General features: G+C 35.6%; 1 long non-coding RNA gene across 4 annotated transcripts in view; it reads left to right on the forward strand.

The window, feature by feature from the left end:
- LOC103217630 (uncharacterized) overlaps positions 1 to 25,256 on the forward strand; it is a 549,839-nt gene that overhangs the window by 160,705 nt on the left and 363,878 nt on the right. For all 4 annotated transcript variants that reach the window (XR_012091516.1, XR_012091512.1, XR_012091514.1 and 1 more), the window contains one exon: positions 14,037 to 14,122. This is a non-coding gene — a long non-coding RNA (uncharacterized lncRNA). The remainder of the gene's footprint in view (positions 1 to 14,036; positions 14,123 to 25,256) is intronic.

Genomic DNA, 25,256 nt, shown 5'->3' on the forward strand with positions numbered 1-25,256 from the left:
ACAGAATTTTCCCTTCTCCATCAGACCATAAATTCTTGAAGGAAGAGAAAATTTATTTGTTTTACAAGCAAAATACACAGCAACTGGGGGCACATCAGCTACAGTGAATGAGCTTCACTTTTTCAACAGTTTTCTTTTTTTTTTTTTTTTTTTTGGTCAGCATTGCATCCATAGTAAAATTTACAGCATTTCTTTCCCCAGACTCTAAGACATGACCCTCCTGAAACATGAATTTTTGTTTTAATATAAGATGTGAAAGATGATTTTTGGTATTTTGGCCATGCAGTTCTCATGACTCAGAGGAAGAATTAAGTCTTCACTATTACATGCATAGCATGGTGGCATGCAGAAAGGAATGAAGTGGCTTCAAGGTCAGTGATATAGTTTGAATATGTGTCGTCACCCAAATCTCATGTTGAAGTGTAATTCCCAACGTTGTGGTAGGTGATGGGATCATGGGGGTGGATTTCTCATGAATGGTTTAGCATCATCCTCTTTGTACTGTCCTTGTGATAGTGAATGAGTTATCAGAAGATTATTTTGCTTAAAAGTATTTGGCACCTCCCCAGTCTTGCTCTTGCTCCTGCTTTCACCATGTGGTAGACACGCCTGCTCCCTTTTCACCTTCTGCCATGATTGGAAGCTTCCTGAGGCTTTTCCAGAAGTAGATGCTACGATGTATTCTATAAAGTCTGCATAATCGTGAACCAATTGAACCTCTTTTCTTATAAATCACTCAGTCTCAGGTATTTCTTTATAGCAATGTTAGTAATGGTCTAATACAGAAAATTGGTACTAAGTAGTGGAATATTACTATGAAGATACCTGAAAATGTGGAAGCAACTTTGGAATTGGGTAACAGGTAGAGGCTGGAAGAGTTTGGAGAGCTCAGAAGACAGGAAGATGAAGAAAACTTTAGAACATCTTAGACGTTGGTTAGTTGATTGTGACAGAAATAATGATAGTGATACAAACAGTGAAGTCTAGGCTACCAAGGTCTCAGATGGAAATAAAGAACTTACCGGAAACTAGAGCAGAGGTCACTTTTGTTATGCCTAAGTGAAGAACTTGGTTGCATTATGCCCCCACCCTAGGAATCTGTGGAACTTTGAACTTGAGAGTAATGATTTAGGGTATCTGGCAGAAGAAATTTCTAAGCAGCAAAGCATTCAAGATGTAGTATGACTGCTTCTGACAGCCTGTGCTCATATGCAGGAGCAAATAAATGGTTTAAAGCTGGAACTTATATTTAAAATGGAAGCAAAGTGTAAAAGTTTGGAAATTTTGAAGTCTGGTCATATAGTAGAAAAGAAAATCTCCTTTTCAGGAGGAAATTCAAATAGGTTGCTGAGTGACCACTTGCTATAGAAATTTGCATTAGTGAAAAGAAAGCAAGAGCTGATAGTCAAGACAATGGGGAAAAAGGCCTGAAAGGTATTTCGGAGATCTAAGAGGCAGCTTCTTCCATCACAGGCCCTGAGGCCTAGGAGGAGACAATGGTTTTGTGGGCCATGCCCAGGGCCCTACATAACCTTGGAACATGGCTCCTTGTATCCTGTCAGCTTCAGCTCCAGCAGTGGCTCAAAGTGGTCCAGAAACAGCTTAGGCCACAGCTCCAGAGGGTGCAAGCCATAAGTGTTGGTGACTTCTATATGGTGTTTACTCTGTGGGCACACAGAGTGCAAGAGTGTTTGAGGCTTGGGAACCTCTGCATTTCCTATACATTTCCTAGGGAACCTATACATTTCCTAGGATGTATAGAAAAACGTAGGTGTCCAGGCAGAAGCCTGCTGAAGGGACAGAGTCCTCATGGAAAACTTCTACTAGGGTAGTACAGAGGGAAAATGTGAGGTCACATCCCCCACACAGAGTGCTCATTGGGAAACTGCCTGGTAGAGCTGTGGAAGAAGGTCACCATCCTCCAGATCGTGTAGATCCACTGGCAGTTGGTATCTTCACTGTGGAAAAGCTGCAGGCACATAACAACCTGTGAGAGCAACTCTGGGGCAGAATCCCACAAATCCAGAAAGGTGGCACTGCCCACAACCTTAGGAGTCCACCCCTTGTATCAGGGTACCTTGGATGTGGGACATGTAGTCCAAGGAAGCTTATAGGAGAACACTTAGTTTGAAGCTTTAAGATTTAATGACTACTGTGCTGAGTTTCAAATTTGCATAAGGCCCGTACCTCCTTTCTTTTAGCTTATTTCTCCCTTTTAGAATAAGAGTGTTTACCCAATGCTTGTACTGTCATTGTGTCTTGGAAGTGACTAACTTGTTTTTATTATTATTATTATTATTTTTAATTTATATTTTATTTTTGTTTTACTGACTCATAGGTGGAAGGGACTTACCTTGTTTCAGATGAGACTTTGAACTTTGGTCTTTTGAGTTAATTCTGGAATGAGTTGAGACTTTGGGAGATGATTGGGAAGGCATGTTTGTATTCTGAAATGTAAGACAGACATGAGATTTGAGAGAGGCCATGGAACAATGATATAGTTTCAATCTGTGTTCACACCCACATCTCCTGTTGAAATGTAATCCCCAATTTTGGAGGTGGGACCTGGTGGGAGGTGATGAGATTATGGTGGTGGATTTCTCGAAAGTGGTTTAGTACCATCCCCTTGGTACTGTCCTTGTGATAGTGAATCAGTTCTTGAGAGAATTGGTTGTTTAAAAATGTTTGGCACTTTCCTGCTACTGCTCTTGCTCCTGCTTTCACCATGTGACAGGACTGTTCCCCCTTTGCCTTCTGGTATAATTGGAAGCTTCCGGAGGCCTCTCCTGAAGCAGATGCCACTGTTTTCTGTGCATCCTGAAGAACCATGAGCAAATTAAACCTATTTTCTTATAAATTACTCAGTCTCATGTATTTCTTTATAGCAATGTGAGAATGGCCTAATACAGTCAATAACAGTTATTGAGCACCTATGAAATTCCCCAAAGCTATAGACACAGAAGCTAGCATATAGTTGTGGACAATACGTGTCTAAAAACGTATCTCTCAAAAATGCGATCATGAATGAAGCAAGTGTCTGTCAAAATTGATACAGAGTTCTTCCCACATAGGTCTCAGTTTCTGATCCTCTTGGGCAGAAGCAGGTCTTCTACTATATTATCTGAAGCCATGTTGCCTCCTGGACCCAAGGCCACTGTGCCCAGCCTTTGTGCTCCGTGGATCTCCTCCAGGAGCACCCTCACCCACTGTGAAAAAGGCTGTGCAAAGTAGGTAAGAGTGCCCAGAGATAGCTCTGTGTATGCCCACTCCTGACATTCCTAAATTCTCAAATCTTCCCACTTTTGCCTCTTCCATAAATCCCAGCGGCTACCCTGGGTCACATGTATGTACTTTTTAAATGAAATTGAAATATGAAAGATAATAAATGCAAGTCAACTGTTTATTCAATAGACTATTAGGTACTCAAATCTGGAAATATATTTTTAGACTTATGTCACTCATAAATACAATTTTAAAATTAATACACTAGTAATAGCTACTATTTATAGAATGGAAACTATACATGTTAGATGCTATTTGTGTGTTACTTTTTTGAGTCCTCACAAAGAATTTTCAACAAACGATTATATGTGTTGGATGCATTACATATTACCTCCTTATTAGTCACCAGAAATTATAAAATTAAAAAAAATAAGGAAAGTATTATTAGTTCTCTTAACAATTAAGGAAAACAAGACTAAAAGAGGCTTACATATTTTACTTAACTTTACCTTGCTGGCAAGTGACTTTGAACCCAACCTTTAGGAAAGATCATGTGTTTTCATCACACTACAAAGTCTCTTTTGTGGCAGTCTGCCAGTTAGTTTTACCAGTCTCCCAATTTGCTTGTATACTTATATGCAGGTTAGGAATAATTTTGGAATCCCAGCACTTTGGGAGGCCGAGGCAGGCGAATCACCTGAGGTTGGGAGTTTGAGACCAACCTGACCAACATGGAGAAATTCCATCTCTACTGAAAATACAAAATTAGCCAGGTGTGGTAGTGGATGCCTATAATCCCAGCTGCTAGTGAGTCTGAGGCAGTAGAATAGCTTGAACCTGGGAGGCGGAGGTTACGGTGAGTCAAGATCATGCCATTGCACTGCAGCCTGGGCAACAAGAGCAAAACTCCATGTCAAATTATAATAATAATAATAATTTTGGTCACAAATAACAGAAAACCTAAATTACATTATACAATATTATAATTTGCTTTCTGTCAGAAGCTCTGAGACAGAGACTAGTGTTAGAAGTTTTCACAGGGAGTGTTCTCGGAAGCATCACCTTAGGGGAAATAAAGGAAGCAGAACTCTGGATAGAAGGAAAGTTGGAGTGAGTTTTATCTATAACAAGGACTCAGCTAAGCTTGAGGGATGCCTTACAGAAGAGAGGGCCCTTCAGAGTTATCCTGTTTTGAGGAGAGTTACTCAGATTGTTTGTTTTCATACCAAATAGTCCTTAGATGTGGATTTCCCCAAGATGAAAACATCTCCTTAGATGGGGAAGCATTCCTCAGCTGATACAATTCTGGAAGAGGTCTTGACCTCTGAGAGATATCAACATATAATCTTCATAGCAGCTGGGAGAATAACTACCTCAATCCTGATGGGGATATCTAGGACGTCCAGCATTGCATCTACTACAAACAAATGTATTGATTTTCTCTGATATGAAGAAAAGTTTAGATATTAATGGTTGTTGTAATTTGGGTTCAGCTATTCAATGGCGTCAGGCCTTCTTTACATCTGTTTTTCTCTTGGCCTTTCTGTATGATCACAAGATGGTGACTACAACTCCAGGTATCAAAATGAGAAGGGAGAAGTCAGTGGGCTGTATATCAAGGTTCCCTTCATTAGGGAAGGTAAGGCCAGCCCCAGAGTTCTCCAGCAGACTTACCTGTTACTCTTACTGTCTATAACTAAGTCACAGAGCAGGAGAGATGGGCAAATTTCATAGTTTCTGGAAAAAGAAAGCATTATCTTGACTGATTTAATTTTCTGAGATTGGAAATTTTTTTGTCTGATGAGGTTTACTGACAAAGGAGAAGGAGGGAATGGATATGTTGAAGGCAAAATGCAAAAGCAGGGTTAGCCATGGGTCATTTTATTCTTAACTTGTAACCATGTTGACTTCTAAGAAGCATATGTCTTATAACCATACATGGGGCATCAGAGCATTTGGGGTAGGGGCAAAGAGAAGATATGAGGTGTGGATAAGAACAAATGATTCTTTCCTTAAATCAGTGCTTATCTCAACTCATTTGAATCTACAGAATATGATAGATGATCAAAAGTAAAGTGGAGATGGAAAAGAGAACAGGGATAATACACTGAACTTAGGTAGGAATTCCAACTTTATATGTAATGGGTAACAAAAAGAATGACAAATTCAGTTCTGTCTAGTGAGAAACTGTACTTTCATTTATCTCAATCTCTGTTTGCACCATCAGAAACATTTAGCTTGTTATTAGCTGTTTCCCATTGCTATTGTTTATTGGCACTGAAAGTGGATAGCAATACATCTGTGGTAGATTAGCTTAGTAAGGCTTGTAAATGGGGTCACAGAGTCCTAGAAATTTAGGACTGGAGAGACTTTGGAAATCATTTAATGCAAACTCATCATTTTACACACAGGAAACTGAGGTCAAGAAGGGGCAAGTTGCCCAAAATAAATATAGGTGTGAACTTTTGAAAGATCTTGTTTGTTTGTTTTCCTTTGACTTTTAAATTAAGTAATAGTTACGTGTTTTGCTAGTCTTGGACTTCTCTTTGAACAGATTTGAGCAGAGTGTGATCCTGTTCATCACCAAAAATGTTGAAAAGACTCATTCATATTCAGGGAAAAGAAATGCAGACAGCTTAAGTAATTTTCTTAAGATTGAAGCCTACCTCATATGCCAAAAATAATCAAACATCAGAAGTACCACCTTTTGACAAAGTAATTACTTTAAAATAATAATTGCTGATTGTTACTAAATTCACAGAACAATTCACATGTTTCTGAGTCAGCAAAAATAAAACATATTTCAGCAAGCATCTATTTAACTTCGTGATGTCCCAACGGACCAATCTAAACACAGATTTCAATGGCGAAAGTTTGTTTAACGGGAAACCTATCCGAAGAGAAACATTTGTTTCATCTGTAGTGGAGAAATATCCATCTGCTGTTAGGTTGGCACAGAAAGCCGGGAATTTTGCAAAACTTTCCACTGGCTGATTGTTGCTTGGGATCCAAGTGAAGAAAATATTTGAAAAAAAAAATCAATGGTCGATCAGTTTTAAAAATGAAACTTTGACAAAAATTTATGTGGGGATTGGGTGGTTCAACAACTAAATGACATTTTGCTGTTATTGGATGAACTATGTTTGGGAGTATAAATGGAGTTCCAGCATGAGTGAACTGGCAAAGATGAATCGTGTATGTAAATAGCAAAATCATGGTTACCAGAGGCTGAGAAGAGTAGTGAAAAGTTGAGGTGGAAAATGGAGATAGTTAATGGGTAGAAAATGCAGTTAGATACAATGAATTAGATCTAATATTTGAAAGCACAACAGGATGACTAACGTTAGCAATAGTTTGTTGTATATTTTCAAATAGCTCAGGGACTACAATTGGAATGTTTGTAACACAAAGAAATGATGAATGCTTGAGGTTATGGAAACCCTATTTACCTTGACGTGATTAATACACATTGCATGCCTGTAGCAAAATATTTCATGTCCCCCATTAATATATACACTTACTATGTACTCATAAAAATAATTTTCTTTTAAAAGAAGCAACTAAAAAACATACCAAAATTATCTGAAATAGTGACTATCATCAGATGAACTCTTAAGGTGGGAATGCTTTTTTATATTACCTTTTTTAGCTTACATTAATTAGTAAACTATACAAATTATTGTTTTGCTTCTGCATTCATTTTAAAATACATAAATTATTTCATTTTTTAACTCCCTCAAAGGAACGAAAGTGTGTATCAATTCTGATTAACATTTATATCACTTCCAGACTTCACCACTATGCAATATATCCAAGTTACAAAAATGCACGTGTATCCCTTAAATCTATACAAATAAAAAAATGAAAAAGTTTGATCATCAAATTTTATGTTAAAGAGGGTACTTTAGAGACATTGTTAGTTAGAACTATTTATTTTACAATAAAAAACCAAAGCCATGTAGATTAAATAACTTTGTCTGTATCACAGAGCAAGTCAGTGATTTTCCAGGTTTTTTCATTACCTTGCATTAGTCTATAAAGAAAGAAGGCTCCCTCAGTCTCTACAGTCTTAATATAATCTGTACATTAGAATTCATTGAGCCAACATGGCTTTCTTATTTCTTTTTCAAAAAAGGGCAGGATATAAAAAACAGACCAATGGACACTTAAGAATTGACAGATAAAACAGAAAACAGATACACTACAAAACATGGAGATTTTGTATAATTATTAGAGGAGCAAATAACTTTACATATTGCAGTAGTCCTTGAGAACTTAGTGTACATTAAACACACTTTAATAGTTGAGATTCATAATGCCTATTTTGAATTATGAAGGCATTTCAGTATATGCATAGCACATTTTGTATATGCCTAAGTCATTAGGGAAAGAAAGACTACAGGGGAAATTTAAAATCTGGATAGGACAAATTTTGCAAACAACTTCTAGTACTTAGAAATAAAATGCAATTCAGTGATATGAATACATTTCTTAGGACTTCCGATACAAAAATATGTATTGATATAATTAAAATGAATATGACAAATTGTTGAAATTTTGTGATGGCAATTCTAATATTTTGGCTTTTAGTAATTCAAGTTTCCCTTCTCCTTGACTGCAATTACAGATGGATTAATCATAACAGTAGTTAATTATTAATTCAAATAAAATATTTTTTTCTTTTGCAAATGATAACTAGCAATTTGTTTTAGGTCATAAAGTCATCATATAAATCTTCTATTTCTTTGATGTAGGCAGTTTCAATATAGTATGCTTGTGATATTTGTTGCTTATTAATCATAATTTTATAATGAAATGCAAAATATACTCTAGCCAAATTTGAAAAGTGGGAAGTGGTAGCACCCAAACTATTTTAATATTTTAATGCAATATTTAATTATCTTTATTAAGTATTGACTTTATTAAATTGGTAAGTAGAACTCTAGGAAGTCATTGATTAAAACAACTCCTCCAATCAAAAGAGAGCTAGAAAGTTTTATTCATATTCTCCTCACTGCTCCCTTTCCTTCTCCCTAAGACAAAGCTTGACATGACCCGTTTGTGTATGTGCATGTGAGAGATAAAAATTTAAACTATTTTATTTCACACACACAAGTATGTGTGTAAGTACGAAAATACCCAAACTGTTCCTTGAAATTTTAAACAAAAACAAAATTTCCAGAGTTAGAATATCAGTGTTTGGAAGAAAGATTCTTAAGACTGTTTATGAATTTCTGGCCAGATATAAGCAAATAATGTTATTGTTGTAGGTGTTTATATAATTTTGTTTGTTGTTTTGTGCAAATCTGGAAATATGCAGTTCTACATTCGTTTATTTTTACTATAAAAAATTTAAATCAAAATACTCTAGCATTATTCTATGCTGTTTATTCTGTTAAATCTCTTCCCTTGACTAGCTTTTCTAGTGACAGGAAGGGTCATAGCAGAGGAAGGGGAAACTATTACTTGTCCCCTACATTCTTTATGATTGATCTCTACAATCAGTTGGAGATGACATAGAAACCGCGACCAATACCCACTCCTGAGATTACAATAAATCATTTTATTTTAAAATTCTTCAAGTTAATTCTCCAACATCGTTGTTTAAACCATGAAATTATTTTAATCAAAGCTCATTTATGGAAAACAATGTTGCAGAAAACTAGAGGGGCAGCTAAATAGTCCTAGAAAAACATGAACATGTGACCAGCCCCGTGCCAACAGCAAATAAGCCAAGATATTTCATGCTGCCCCTTGGAAAATAGTTTCCAATTTCTATATATTAGCCATTCAAAGAAAGGTAGAGCAATAAAAACATGGAAAAGCAATGACAAAAAGGATGAATAATGTACGCTTTAATACAATAATTCACGTTCCTGAAACAATTTATTTAAAAAGGACACCTGGTGTAAATTTATTCCCATTGACAATTTTAAGATTCATTTGTCAAAATTACGTGTGCTTGTTATAAGAATAACTTACATATGGTGTGTATTCATACTTTATTTTTGTAATATTCAGGTAGCTTTCTCATCTTTACTCTTGCAGTAACTACCTTGATAATCACTATATATTTTCCTAGAGAAATAAAAGAATGTGTAAATGGCTCTGTACTGTGTACAATTCATGGAATAAAAGTGATGGGAATGGTTTATGCCTTGTAAATAGCTGATCTGAAAATTTCTAATTAAACTAACATTGACTTAAACATGGATGGTTGGAATAATTTATTAAACACCCTGTAATATTTGTGCTCTATATTTTCTATCTTTGCAGTCTTAAGCTATTCTAATGCTATTGGATGTTGCTGATAAATTAATGTGGTTTTATTACGGTAAAACTACAATATAGCACCAAAATAAAACTAATAAAATATTTTGTTTTTAATATAAATGTATAGTATATGTAGTTTCATGGCTCTTTCTCACATTTTTCTCTCATTCATACATAACAGTTTGTTTAAAATATAATTTGAAAAAAGAGGAGGTAAAATATATAGAATAAAAAAAGAAAAGTCGAGAAAAGTGGGAGGAGCATAAATTTTTAAGGTAAGCTTTCACTATGAAATCAATAAAAAAGGAAACGTATGTAATAAACAATAAGTCATACAAATCAGAGCAGTGAATGGTTAAGTAGCACCTTTCTTCCAGCCTGGGTTGTTAGTAAAGCATTCACTGGGTAAAACTCACAAGCCGCACCCTCATTCCAGTGCTGCAGGAGGTCTGGCAGGGTAAGATGAAAGGCTCTGGGAGAAGAGGGCGGCCCTCAAAGCTATGGAGCTTCTAAGCTTTAAGATTACAGAAGAACCTACCTTTTTCTCTAATAGCCATTTGATATGATAGAAACAAACCTGTCATATCTTGTTACCTTACTATCCCTTCCACTGGCATGATCAGGATTAGGGTCGAAGCCTTTCAGATGACCAGAATTGGTTGACTTCATTACTATGCTGAAGTTAGTTTATATGGTGTTTGTGGGATGGTAATAACATGTTTTCCGACAGGCCAACAAGAAGAGCCCAGGTAGCTTGTTACTTCTGCTTTGGTCACATTGGTGGACAATAGATACTGTATTGTATACTATGTTCAATTTCAGTCAGAAGAAACAACCACTTCTCATTATAACCTGTTTTTGGAAGAATAGTAGGCCAAATCGGAAATCTAAGTTTGATTGGTATAGGCAAGTATTAGAACTGACAAACATGAAGTTAAACATTTCTGGAAGTGGTAACTTTTTTTAAGTGGATATTTTAAAGAAGAGCAAATATTTAAATCATGAAGCAGTAGAAAATACTTGAGAAATCAAAAGTGTAGCTTACTGTAAAAAGCTAATTTAAAAATTTCTCAATCACCACTACATATATTAATAAAATGGTAAAACTTTTATTCAGTATTGTGAGCAGAAAATCATAATTTTTGCTTTTCCTTCTAATACTAACAGGTTTATGACACAAATTTAATTTGCAGCATGACATTTACGAATACGATCCTTAATGATTCTGTGTCATAGAAATGAGTAAAGTGCATAAGAAAATGATGTACCTGATATTGATTTGTCATTTTTCCACTCATACAAGCCCTTTGAGTCCACATGCTTTAATAAGCATCTGTCAAAGCCTTTATTTGGCATGTCAGTTATTATGCTTTGAGTATTTAATAATAAAAGCAGGTTAAAAATAGTGCCTGCCCCCCTTTTTCCTCTTATCAAAAAATTTTTAAAAATTGGTTTAAAGTTGATAGTATTTTTATTTTATAAGGTATAATTAATTCTTAGTCTAATGGATTTCACTGGAAGACGATATTAACACCAAGAATCTCTACTTAGAATTTAAAATTCAAGGGAAATATCATTACACCAAATACTGTTTTTCACAGAATTTTGCCTAACACTGGACTATGCTTCATCAGGTGAAAATGTGGCCAGGGAATAGAAATCAAGAGAGGGAGGGAAACAACTAGGGTAAGAACCATTTTACTTTGAAATAAGCCAAAAAAATACATATAAATAAAGATAATAGAGGTGAGTGATGTCTGTTAAGTCATGGGATCCCACAGAAACAAGAAAATAATTTAAACCTAAGAATCATCCATGACTTAACTCCACATACATCTACTATCAACTTATTGGTGTAAAGCAAAATACACCAATAATATGAATCACAGTTGGTATTAATTTATTCAAAAATTTAACTTTGTGGCTTAAAACAGCCTTTTCTAACCCCAAATTTCTAACCTATATAGGAAAGTCTTGGCCCATTAAACACTTGAGTCCATCTCTTTTAAATTATATTGTCAAAATGTTTACTAGGAGAAAGTATAAATTATTTAAAAATCATTTTCGTTAAAAGTTACTTTTATATGAAGTGCTCCATAGACCATAAAAACCATCCTAAAACTGAATTCACTGTGGATCAACATTTAGGCTGGACTCTGCTGGGGAAATCTTTTCCTCACATGTGAATGTGTTAACTGGCTGGGGGGATGATCTACAAATGACTTATCTAGGATGGCTAGGAAAAGGTAGCTCTCTCAGTCCTGTCTCCCTTCTATGCAGAATTACAGCCTAATGAAGTTCTTTTGGTTGAATGCAGAGTCATTGGAATGAGTAAGTGCAGCCAAATAAGAGTACCAAGGCAGAAATATAATGCAAACATCAGCTGACATTACATTGACTATCTTAACATGGGTCAAATGAAGTGGACGAGCACTGCAAAGATGTGGCCCAAAGATCTCATTCAAACTACAGTCAACAATAATTTGTTGTAGATTTTAAAATAACTAACAGAGTATAATGGGATTGTTTGTAACACAAAGAAAGGATAAGTCCTTGAGGTGACAGATACCCCATTTAACTTGATGTGATTATTATGCATTGTATGCCTGTATTAAAATATTGCATGTCTTCCATAAATATATGCACCTACTGTGTACCCACAAAAGATGAAAATTTTACAAAAGATATAGCCCAAAGTGCATGCATAAGGGAGGGTCATTAATTGGGCATAAGAGTGCTGCCAATACCATGAACAGCTTGTGAACTTCATATTCTTGCTATTTCCAAATATATCTTTTTTCCTAAGTCGATAATTGCCAAGTCTACCTAATGCCCCCCTCTGCTAAAATATGCCTTTAAAATTATTTCTAATCAAGTTCATTGAGGTGTAATTAAAATTAATCCATTTTGAGTGTATGGTTGCATTAATTTAAAAAAATATATGCAGTCATGTAACCACTACCTGATAACTTAGAACATTCCCATAATCCTGAAAGTGTCTATCATGACTCTGCAGAAAAGACTAATGCTTTCTGTCAGGCAACCTTGAAATGATTTTCCCCTTTTAAATAGACTTTTTTTTTTTTTTTTTTTTTTAACTGTTTTAGTTTCACAGTGAAATTGAGCAGTAAGTACAGGGATTCTCACATATCCCCTGCCCCCAAATAAGAGTAGCCTCTTCCATTATCAGTATCCCCCACCACTGTGGTACATTTATTATGATTGACGCACCTAACCTGACACATCATTATCATCCAAATTCAGGGTTTACATAAGGGTTCACTCTTGTATATATATTATATGGCTTTTGACAAATATATAGTGAGATGTATCTACCATTGATGTATCATTTAGAGTAGTTTAACTGCCATAAAACTCTGTGTTCTGCTTATTCATCTCTTGTTATTCATTTCTTCCATTGTTTATTTTTCTGTTCCTCCACTGAAGGAAATCTTGTTTGTCTCCAAGTTTTGACAATTAAAAATAAAACTGTGGCAGGGTGTGGTGACTCAACCTGTAATCCCAGCACTTTGGGAGGCCGAGGTGGGCAGATCACTTGAGCTCAGGAGTTCGAGAGCAGCCTGGCAAAACCCTGTGACTAAAAAAAATATGAAAATTAGCCGGGCATGGTAGTGCACACCTGTAGTCCTAGCTACTTGGGAGGCTGAGGTGGGAGGATCGCTTGAGCTCGGGAGGTCGAGGCTGCAGTGAGCTGAGACTGCACCACCACACTTCAGTCTAGGTGACAGAGTGAGATCCTGTCTCAAAACATAAAATAAAATATAAAACTGGTATAAACATTCATGTGTAGGTTTTTGTATGGATTTGGTACGATTTTTATTGTTAAAGATTAGTTTTTATGTTGTAGAGTTTTATATATATATGAATCATTTAATTTGTATGCTTATGTGTTTGGCTCCTTTTCCTCAGCATAATATTTTAAGATTCATCTATGCATCAGTTGCATATATCAGGAGGTTTTTTTTCTTACAGTTTAGTAATATTCCATTACATGAATGTAGTGTAATTTCTTTATCTCTTCAGTTGTTAATGAACATTTAGGGTGTTCAGTTTGGGGATATTTGAAATGTTAACAAAAATTTGGAACAGATCTTATGATAGATACATTTTTATTTTTGTTATCAGAATGATATTACTGAGTCATGTGATATTTTTATTTTTAACATTATATAAAACTGTTTTAAATAGAACAGTTGTTTTCCAAAGTAGCTGTGCTATTTTTTATACCTTCAATCAAAGTATATAAAAGTTTCCTGTGACTGCACATAATCTTCAACAGAATGGACTTATGGTAAATCTTTAACAAATTTTAGTCACTCTACTCCCTGTTGGTGGTATCTTTTTGTGGTGTTTTTGAAAGACATTGACTTTTATTGAAGTATGATTTACATATAATTAAATGACCATATTAAGAGTACAATTTGATAAGTTTTGCTAACTGTACATATCAATGTAACCACCACAATTAAAAATTAGATCATTTTTATCTTCTCAAAATGTTCCTTTATACTGTTCTGTAGGCAATCTTCCCCAGTCCTCAACACAGACACCAATGGATCTGAATTCAGTCATTGTCGACTGGTGTTCTGCCTGTCCTAGATGTCATGTAAGTGGATCCAAATAACTGTGTGCTCTTGTGTCTGACTCCTTTTGTTCAGCGTGGTGCTTTTGAGATTTATCTATGTCATTTGGGGTATCAGTAATTCATATCTTTTGTTTCCAACTAGGGTTGTGTGATTATACCACAATGTCTTTTGCAAATTAGTTGTTTCATTTTATATATTTTATATGTATCAGCAGTTTATAAGTTATAAATAACTTCTTTATAAATTACCCAGTTTCAGGTAGTTCTTTGGTGGTGTTTTCCTGTCGCTCTATGTTCTATCACCTGATATTGTTGGTCTTATTTTTAGCCATTTTAGTACTAGATGCTCCTCAACTCACGATGGGTTTATGCCCCAGTAAACCCATTGTTAAGTTGAAAAAATCATAAGTTGAAAATGCATTTTTAATACACCTTAACTATCAAACATCATAGTTTAGCCTAGCCTACCTTAAACAGGCTCACAACACTTACATTATTCTATGGTTGAGCAAAATCATCTGGCAACACAGCAAACTGTAGAGTATCTCTTGTTTACCCTGGTGATCTTGTGGCTGACTGGAAGCCTTAGCTCCCTGCCGCTGCCCAACACCGCAAGAGGGTATTCTACTGCTTTCTACTGAATGTGTATTGCTTTTGCATCATTTTAAAGTAAAAAAAAAGTTACATGTCAAGTCATCAAAAGTTGTTTTGATGGGATTTTCTGTTTGCGTAGTAATATTTCACTTTAGTTGTAATTTCTGTATACCTGACAGCTAATTGTGAATGTTTACATTTATTTACTTGACATTTCATACCTTCTTTTATGAAATTGTTGTTCACATTTTTGTCCAGTTTCTAAACCACAGTTTACTTTATCATTATTAATACGTTTTTCTTTTATAAAATTTGAATATATAAGTCCCATATAAAGTCAACTTATTTTTTTTTTCTTGCATGGCTAGTGCTATACAAGATGATAAAGATATACACCTACATTTTCTTTCTTTAAGTTTATATTTCAGCTCATATGTTAAATCTATAATCCATTTTGAGTTAATTTTGTGGATGAGGTGAGGTAAGAATAGATACACAACTTTTAGGTTGATATTCAGTTGTCCTAGCACTAGTTTATTGAAGATAATTCTTTTCCCATTAAATGTCCTTGAACTTTTTCAAAAAAGCAATTGACTATATGTGTTTGCGTGTTGATACGGTTTGAGTCTGTGTCCCCACCCAAAGCATGTCAAATTGAAATCCCCAGTGTTGGAGGTGGGGCCTGGTGGGGAGTGATTGGTTCGTGGGGACAAATTTTCCCTTTGGTATTGTTTTTATGACAGTGGGTGAGTTATGAAATCTGGTTGTTTAAAAGTGCGTAACGCCTCCCCACTCTCTCTTCCTCCTGCTCTGGCCATGTAAGACATGACTGCTTGCCCTTCGCCTTCCATCATGATTGAAAGTTTCCTGAGGTCTCCCCAAACATGCTTCCCGTAGAGCTTGTAGAACTGTGAACAAATGAAATCTCCTTTCTTTATAAATTACCCAGTTTCAGGTAGTTCTTTATAGTAGTGAGGGAATGGACTAATACAGTTATATCCTGTTCCATCTTTTTTCTAATGCTTTGCTGCATTGTCTTATAACACAGCTTTATAATCTTGAAATCATATCCTGTAAGCCCTCAAAATCTGCTATTGAAGGTCCTTTGTATTTCCATATAAATTTGACAATTATCTGGTTGATTTTCTCAAAAATTATTTTGGCTTCCAAAATTTGAAAGCAGCCTAAGTGTTATCAGGAGTTGAATGGATAAATAAAATGCAGTACAAATGCACAATGGAGTACTATTCGGCAGTAGAAAGAATGAAATCTTGTCATTTGCAACAACATGGATGGAACTGGAGGTCATTATGTTAAGTGAAATAAGCCATACACAGAAAGACAAACTTCATATATTCTCACTTATTTGTGAGAGTTAAAAATTAAAACAATTGAACTCATGGAGATGGAGAATAGAATGATGGTTACCAGATGCTTGGAAGGATAGTGGGAGTGAGGAATGTGAATGGTTAATGGGTACAAAAATACAGTTTGATAGGGTTAATACCTGTTGATACAACAACATGGTAACTACAGCCAACAATAATTTATTGTACATTCAAAAATAACCAAAATAGTATAATTGAAATATTTGTAACACAAGGAAAGGATAAGTACCTGAGGTGACAGGTACCCCATTTACCCTGATGTGATATTACACATCGTATGTCTGTATCAAAATATCTCGGGTACTGATAAATGCATACACCTACTATGTACCCCAAAAATCAAAAATTAAACAACATAAAATTTCTTCTGGCTTCTGTTGTTTCCTGGCAATCTTTGTCTTCCTTGGCTTGTCAACTCATCCCTCCAATCTCATCCTCCTTTCTTCATGCGGTGTTCTTTCCGCCCTGTGCTGGTGTCTCTGCATTCAAATTTGTTTCTTTTTATCAGGTCGAACCCTACTCTAGCATGACCATATTTTAACTTGATTACATCTGCAAAAACCCTATTTCCGAATAAGATCACACTCACAAGTTTCAGGTAGACATGAATTTGGAGGAGAATATTTAACCCAGTACAGTACTATTTTAACAGATGTGTCTTTATATCTCATTTTGTAATTGTTCATTATCATTATATTGAAATACATAAGACTGTCATATATTTACAACATACCTGTAATCTTATTACATTTACTTAGGAGTTGTAAGATATATTTTGTGGATTATTTAAAATTGTGTATACAAATTATTATGCCATTTGCAAACACATATGTATTGTTTTGACTTATTTTTTTCTTACTTTCTTCCACTGCCCAAGTCTTTTAGCGCAGTGCTGAATAAAAGTGCTAAAAATGGACATTATTGCCTTGTTTCTGATCTTAAGCAGGATGAGTTTTTTCACCATAAAATATGTTAACCATAAGGTTTTTTTTTTTTTTTTTTTTTTTTTTGGCAAATACATTTTATCAGGCTAAGAAAGTAATGCATTCAGTCTCCAATGATGGCTTGTTTCCTTTTTGTTGTTGTTTGTTTGTTTGTTTGTTTGTTTTTCCTCTATTTTAACTTGTTTCTTTATTGCTAAGTCTTCGGTTCTTCTCAATGCACTTCATTCTTTTGCTTGTTTCGCCTGGGATTTCTCATGTAGTTGCATTGAGAAAGTGCCTGGACTGGCTGTCGTTACAAGCTCAACTGGAACATGGAGACAACTGTGCCTTTCTCTTTGTTACATGGTGTGATGGTTAATATTGAGTGTCAACTTGATTGGATTGAAGGATGCAAAGTATTGTTCCTGGGTGTGTGTGTGAGGGTGTTGCCAAAGGAGATTAACATTTGAGTCAGTGGACTGGGTAAGACAGACCCACCCTCAATCTGGGTGGACACCATCTCATCAGCTGCCAGTAACGGCCAGAATAAAAGCAGGCAGAAGAATGCGAAAAGACTAGACTGGTTTAGTCTTTTGGCCTACATCTTTATCCTGCGCTGGATGCTTCCTGCCCTCGAACATCAGACTGCAAGTTCTTCAGCTTTGGGATTCGGACTGGCTTCCTTGCTCCTCAGCTTCAGCCTATTGCGAGACCTCACCTTGTGATCGTGTGAGTCAATACTCCTTAATCAACTCATATATCTATATGTACGTCTATCTTATTAGTTCTGACCTTCTGTAAAACCCTAATACACACTGTCTTAGGGTATCTCACACAGTCTCTCCAGCAGGTGTAACTGGACATCTTTCATGGCTGCTCAATACTCCCAAGATCTCAAAGTTAAAAATCAACAGCATTTCTTAAAGTGTAGGTCCAGAATTACCTCACCATTCTTTGTGGGCAAAAACTACACAGGATCTGGAAGGCTGGCTCCTTTGGGGCCATCTTTGGAGACAAACTATCAGACTTCTTGCTGGTGTACATTAAGTTGGTAATACTTTATGTGCTTTTGTTAGCTAATTATAGAATATGGATTTCAGATAACACCCTTCAAGTGTGATCTAACAGCTCTAGGTTGGAGATTGCAATTAACTTTTCTACCTATACACATGCCACTGCTTACTTTGAACTATTTTAAAGTAAACTGCGGAAGATGTAACATCATAGATTTATACTTTCATTAATTTTGCCTTATATATTAGCATTAAATAGTAAAATAATAATGCTAAAACACTAAAAGAAAGATTTCTAAAGATATTAAATTAGTTGCATTTATATAAAAAAATGTACATTTGAAAGTTATATACCAAGCCCCAAATAAAAAATAGAAGAAAAACTGAAGAATGAATTAAAAATATTAAAGTTAACACTAATAGAAAAAAACATGAATAAGAAAGAAAAATATGACTAATTTAAAAACAATGTCATTTATATAAAAGCGAAACAAACTGACAAAAATACAAGTAAACATTTCTGACTCAAAACTCTGGACCTAGCCTTGAACTACAGAGTGGTTTCTATTGGTGTTTGCCTTCAGAAAATCTGTGCAAAATAGATATAGTGAGTCATCAAAGATTCTTTTCCTATGGGCATAATTGATTTATATTGAAATAAGTATAAGAAAAATTGTATAGATAAACAAGATAACATAACTGATAAATATCACTTGCAGGAGTAAAATACGCTACAATATGTTGTAAAGTCATGTCTATATTATTTAGAGGCAATTATCCATTTGTGATGAAATCTTCCATTAATATGTCAGTCCATAATCAGCCCTTCCTTCTTCCTGTTATGGTAACTGCTAATTTGTGAGCACTTACTTTGGATTATTAGCCATCTTTTAATGCTACTTCTTTATTATTTTTCTATGGAAAATTTTCATGAACATTCTAAATTCCCTTATGACTAGAAACTAAGCCTTCTATCTTTTGCATCTCCCATATTTCAAACTGTGGAAACATATATTAAGGCTATAAATGTTTGTTAAATTAAGCAGAATTAAATATTTTTGTTACCCTGAATTTGGTAGTATATTTTTCATTAGCTTTCAATTAGAAGTCAGCAATAAAAAAAGATCTGTAAGATAATTTGAACATATAATGTTACACCATGTTCTTCAGAGTCATCTGATAGTGTATACACGCACAAGCACATATGTGCACACACACACATACACCCCCCGTATACAGAGCCTTTATATTGAAGAACAATGAAATACTCTATGCATTACTTAACCAAATGATATACTGTGCTCTTTTTAAAATGCTCTGTACAAAATGGACTGTGTTTTGGAATTCAATCCCAGCTCCAACAACTGTGTAAATTTAGAGGTTGAGCTGGAGAGAGCACGTAAGTCATCTAGGCATAGTAGTTAGCTTTGGAAGAGCAAAGATGCGTATCTAAGCATCACTGTATCCTTAGCAGTTACCAGGGACATTACTGAAAGAGGAGTCTAGCTGACTAGGAGCTAACCATCAACTGCATTCAAGGGGCTGTTTGGATGTTTGTAAACATTATTAAACTTTTTTATCCACAGTATTCATACGATTTTTGACTATCACTCTAAATTAACAAAGATATTTATTTAGTGGGAAAATCTACCTGGAAAAAAAAATTCTTAATTCTTGTGACTTATGTAAAAGTTTTCTATAATAGAACTTCAAATACCTTTTTATCTCCGAATGAAAAAGGAAACAAAAACCCAGACATTCCTATTAATAATAAATCTTTTTTGTAAAAAATTTAAGCATGGGAGGCCAAGAAAGAAGACTCCAAGTGAAGCAAAAAACACTTACAAGGCAAATGTAGAGTAACATTTTAACTTACCATTGTTTTAAACAAGAAGTTACATTTTATAAGGACCAAAGTCAAACGTACACAGTCATTAAAGAAGTGCCATGATAGTTTCATGATTCCAGTAGCAACTGGAGAACTAAGGTTAAAAAGGAAACTTCTTGCAAACAGTGAAGTTTTAAAGTTCAGCATGAAATAGTTGCAATACCTTGCCCTGGGCCACATGAAGAGAAACACCTAGTAAAAGCCAAACTTAGTTCACATGAAGCCAGAACATTAGCATTATTGAATACGGCCTTACTCTTGCTGTAGAAAATTATCATTTGCTGTTGTACTGCTAGCTTCTATAGAGTACCTTCCATTTGCTCTTCACCAATAGCTTGAGCGCAAATTCATTTTTTGTCCTAGAAGTAAAAATCTGCGTTGTTTACTAGCAGATCTCTTTGGTTGCTGAGGGCAGTTAAAAGTCCTTGATTGTGTATGTGCATGTGTGTGTGTGTGTGTGTACGTGTGTGTGTGTGTATTTATGGTTTATGTTTTAACCAGACTGTCAAAATATTGCTGTTGGGCTGAGAATCCAGATTTTGAAGAAATATTATAGTTTTGTATTTATGTTTACTTATGTTTTAGATAAATGTGGAGAGGAAAGAATGGTCAAAATATTGGCCTCTCTGGTACTTTTCCCTCACTGTATTGTTCTGCAACTCTCAGGACATTTTAACCTTTCGATTTGATCTTATTTTGTTTTGAATGGATAGCATGGTACAGGTAAGCCATAAATTGCATTATTGCACACTAAATAATTTTAAAAAGCATGGTGGAAACTAACAATTGCAAGAACTATTATTTATCCTAATTGATCCCAGCTGAGCTTGGAAGGGAGTCTGGCCTGAGAGCCTTCAAAGGCTTGCCAAAAGGCTGTCAGGTTTGATAACTCACACCACGCTGAACTTGGCTCAGTGAGGTCAGTTACAGAGTGAACACTAAGCTGCCCCCGATATCCAAGCCTGCTTAAAAATGCAGAAACACTGCCAGCTGACTCGAAAGCCACTAGATTTTCAACTTTGTTTTAAGAAGCTCATGTTTTCTTGGAACTGGGGATGGGCCCGTAAGCAAAGAGAAGACGGTCCCATGTGGAGCTACAGAGCAGCTGTAGTTGTCCTGTGTGCTGGGAGGCATCTGTTTTTGTTAAAACATGGTTTACACATTGGCCTAAAGTTTTAGGATGGACTAGAGATATTAAAAAAAAAAAAAAAACACTTTAAATTATGCTTATTTGATTGAATAACTAAATGCATCCAGGAATTTGTATTTTATTGTTTTATATAATGATTTTCACATACAATTCATTTACAGATTATACAAAGAATTTTGTTGTTTTACATTATCAAAACTTCAGCTGAATAATCTTAAGCACTAGAGTAATTTGTAACATTAAGTTGTAAGCACAGTGAAGAAAAGAAAACAGTATTTTTCTCTTCATTGTTACAGCCTCCTTGCCTAACAAAATCCCTGGGCTCACAATGGGATATCAAGAAATATTTGTTGGTGAATGAATAATGAAAAAATAATCGCATGAATGAAGAAACTGGCCAATCTATTTTAAGGCTGTTCTTTCCTCTTAGTTTAATAAACTTCCTCACTCTTGTCACTTTTTAAGACATTTTGGTAGGAATACACTGTTTAAACCATATACTTACAGCATTCTCTTCAAATTCTAATAGCAGCTTTCTGAAACTTTCGTATCATTGATAGACAATATTTTTAAAGGAGCCTAGAAATTGGCAAGAGAATTTTATAATGAAAGGTCTTTTTCCTCTCCATTTTCTAATTTATGAATATATGTAGTAGCTTCTTTATATGTTTAACTTCATATCAGAAACATGGCCTAAACAGCATAATGGATTAGAGATGGCCACAAATTATTTGCCCCTTTTCATTAAAAGAAGGGATTTCTATTCCCCTTGAATGTGGACAGACCCAAAGACTGACTTTGACCAATATAATGGTCAGAAGTAACGTTGTGTACCTCTCAAGGTTGGGCCTAAAGATGCTTGCAGCTTCTTGTGTCACCTATGTTGGTACGCTCCCTTTTGGAAGCCAGATGTCGTGTAAGAAATCCAGGTGACCACCATTTTGTGAGGAAGCCCAATTTTCCCAGATGGCGAGGAAGAGAACACCTGAAGGAGTACATGGGCTCCAGACATGTGAGTGAACTTTTTGTACCTTCCAGTGCAGCAAAGAGAGAGAGTGAATCGTGCTAACACTACAGGGCGCAGCTGTCCAGCTGATTCCTTCTTATGTTCCTGACACATTGGAACATTAGGAAATAGAGATGTTGTCTTAAGCCAGTAAGTTTTGAGGCACTTTGTATTCACAGCAGCATATATAGAAACATGCATTTTCTTTATTAAACATAACTTTGAAACATGCCAAATATGCTTATAACATATTTGGAAGAAAATAGTAAGTAATTCCATGTTACAGTAAAACTTCTTTTTTCAGTGTGAGTGTGATCCCCTGGGGATAAATAATTCATTCCAATATGAATTTATAATATTAAATTTTCACACCTACTTAAAAATCAAACTGATTGAAGCTTTATTATATCATGACAACACTTAATACTAAAATATCTGACTTTAGAAATATGGTTTTTAAATTTAGTTTTTTACTATAGTTTATTTCATAAATGTATAAAAAGCATGAATATAGTCACATCAGATTTTAATTTATTATATTCTCTTTACCATAAACAGATATCATATGTCAAGGTCACATCACATGTAGCTTTCTGTGGGATTTTACTTAGTAGACCCATTAAGCAAAATACTTTCCTTTATTTGTTATAAAATTCATTAAGTGATGAATTTCTTCATTTATTATTTCAATAATATTTAACAGTTCAAGCTGGGTTTAGGTCTGAACTTTTTATCAATATAAACAATTTGCTTGAAAGAGCCGTGCTGACATACATTGATCATCTTAGGATCATCGCTTATCTAGTTTAAGAAAAGATAATCCTTTGATCAGTTCACTCACATTTAACCATTTTGCAAACATTAGAGTTATGTAAGATGCTCAAGAAGATATGATGAATTTCACATATTGATTATTTAACTCTCCTTCAAATACACTATTGGATCAAATATGTGGACACATTTTTTAAGTACTAGTAAAACAAGTGAAGTGTTAGTGACATGCACCCCTGTCCACCTCTCCCCGCTGCCACACAACAATTGAAAACCGCTTTTTTTTCTGTGACTTGGTGTGAAATGATTCAATAGACTTAGCAACTGTTCATGTGGATAGACTGGGCTGAAGCTATAAGAAATGTTATACTTCACCATGCTCTCTTCCTTTCTGTATTAGTTAGGCTAAGAGTTTAAGCATGAGACGATCCCAAATATGAGTGAAATTAACATGATAGAAGTTCATTTTTTCTCTCTTTTTAAAATGTCAAGGAGTCAATACAGCCCCACTCTGTAAAGTCAAAAGTTTTCTCTACTTGTCTATATGGTGACTCTGCTACTTCCCGAGATGCTGTCCTGCCCCTTCAGGGTTCAATATGAACAAGTAAGAAGAGGAAGAGGAAAAAAGGATGGCACACCTTATCAAAGGGCATCTCCTGGAATGTATTTCCATACCCGTTACCCACTTCCTAGTGCAAGTGGGAGTCAGTTGGCCATGCCCAAGTGCAAAGAGGGTTTGGAAAGTATTTTTTATTTCCCTGTATCTGTGTGTAGAGCTAAAAAATTTTATTACTATGGAGGAAGGGGGTATGGAAATTTACAGACAGCTCACTGTCTCTCACTTCTTTTTTTTTTTTTTTTAATCACTTATTCAATTCTTTATGATCATTTAGTAGAAAACTAGCATTTTTCTGCCTTCGTGGTTGTTTTAGTCAGTTTGGACTGCTATGACAAAATGCCATAGACTGGGTGACCTATAAATACTAGGAATTTATTTGTCACAGTTCTGGAGGATGGAAGTTCAAGATTAGAATGCCAGCATGGTTGGGTTTTGGTGAAGGCTTTCTTCTGGATTGCAGACAGCCAGCTTGTTGCTATCTCCTGACAGAGTAGAAGGGAAGAACTCTGGTATCTTCAGCCCCATATAAAGGCACTCATTCCATTCATGACAGTTGCTACCTTTATAACCCAATCACCTCCCTAAATCCCATCACATTTAGGAATTAGGTTTCAACATATACATTTGGGGGAGGACATAAACATTCTGACCCTGATAATACAGGACACTAATAGTTTGTAGATAATGTTCCAAGCTCTGTCTTCCTGCCTTCATTCTCATATAAATTGATATAAATAGATTTTTAAAATGCTTAACTTATCCTTAAACCAGCAAAGGATGCGTAGTCTGTGAGATACTACAGAGAAACAGGTTAGTATGTGTTTTGTAAGATTATTTAGAACCACATAATGTTAAATAGAGAAGCCAATGGTGAAAGTACAGATACTGTATTATACAAGCGGTAGGTAGTTTCTCATCACAAATGATTTTTACCTTTTGTCAATTATACCTTGTAATAAATATGTAAAGAAGATCCTAATAAATAACCTCATCTAATATTATTAGGAATTAGTCACCTTTCTATTTTTCTTTGTGGTCTGTATCTTTCCCCCCGTCCCACCCTTTCTCTTCTGTATCATCTGTCTCTAGTGAAAGTACCAGGAAAAAGGGTAACCCAGCATAGCAGAAATCTTTTAACCATACTTATCTTTCTTCAAGAGGAATACTATGAAAAAAAAATGTGTTCTATCTCCACCTCAATGAGTGCTATAACCGTGGGAGTGGGGATAGAACCCTGTCTTCCACCCTCTTCCTGGGGTAAGGAGGTAGCACCCCCCACCATGGAGGTCGTGGGTGGAACTCACATCCACCTACCTTCTGCAGGAATGAGATGACCTTCCTTCCCCATAGAGACTATAACCCCTCTGACTTTCTCCCTTCTTCTGCAGTAACTGGGATGTACCTTTCCCCAGTGGAGCTTATGTGCACAACTCAGACTTCCATCTCCCTCTTCCGTGGTATTGAGGCAGTCTCACCACCTCTGCAGACATATGGGCAGAAGCCCGTTATCCACCCCATCCCAGTATCAGGAGGCACCGCTACCTACTGAATCCTGTGGGTGCTACTCTGCCATTCATTTCTGACCAGCATTAATATGTAAGTGCCATTTCCCTATGGACATGCGCCTAGAACTCTGAATTCCACCATCCTCTGTGGCAGTGAAGTAATTTTCCTTTCTCTCCCCAGTCCATGATGAGAAGACTGCAGGGCAGAGTCCTGTCACCTGAGTCACATACAACTGTGACTGGGGGATCTCGGACTCTCCAATACAGGGGATTTTGGGTGCTGACGAGTTGATGGGTG

This window comes from Chlorocebus sabaeus, chromosome 2 (genome assembly GCF_047675955.1).
Source record: "Chlorocebus sabaeus isolate Y175 chromosome 2, mChlSab1.0.hap1, whole genome shotgun sequence".
NCBI lineage: Eukaryota > Metazoa > Chordata > Mammalia > Primates > Cercopithecidae > Chlorocebus > Chlorocebus sabaeus.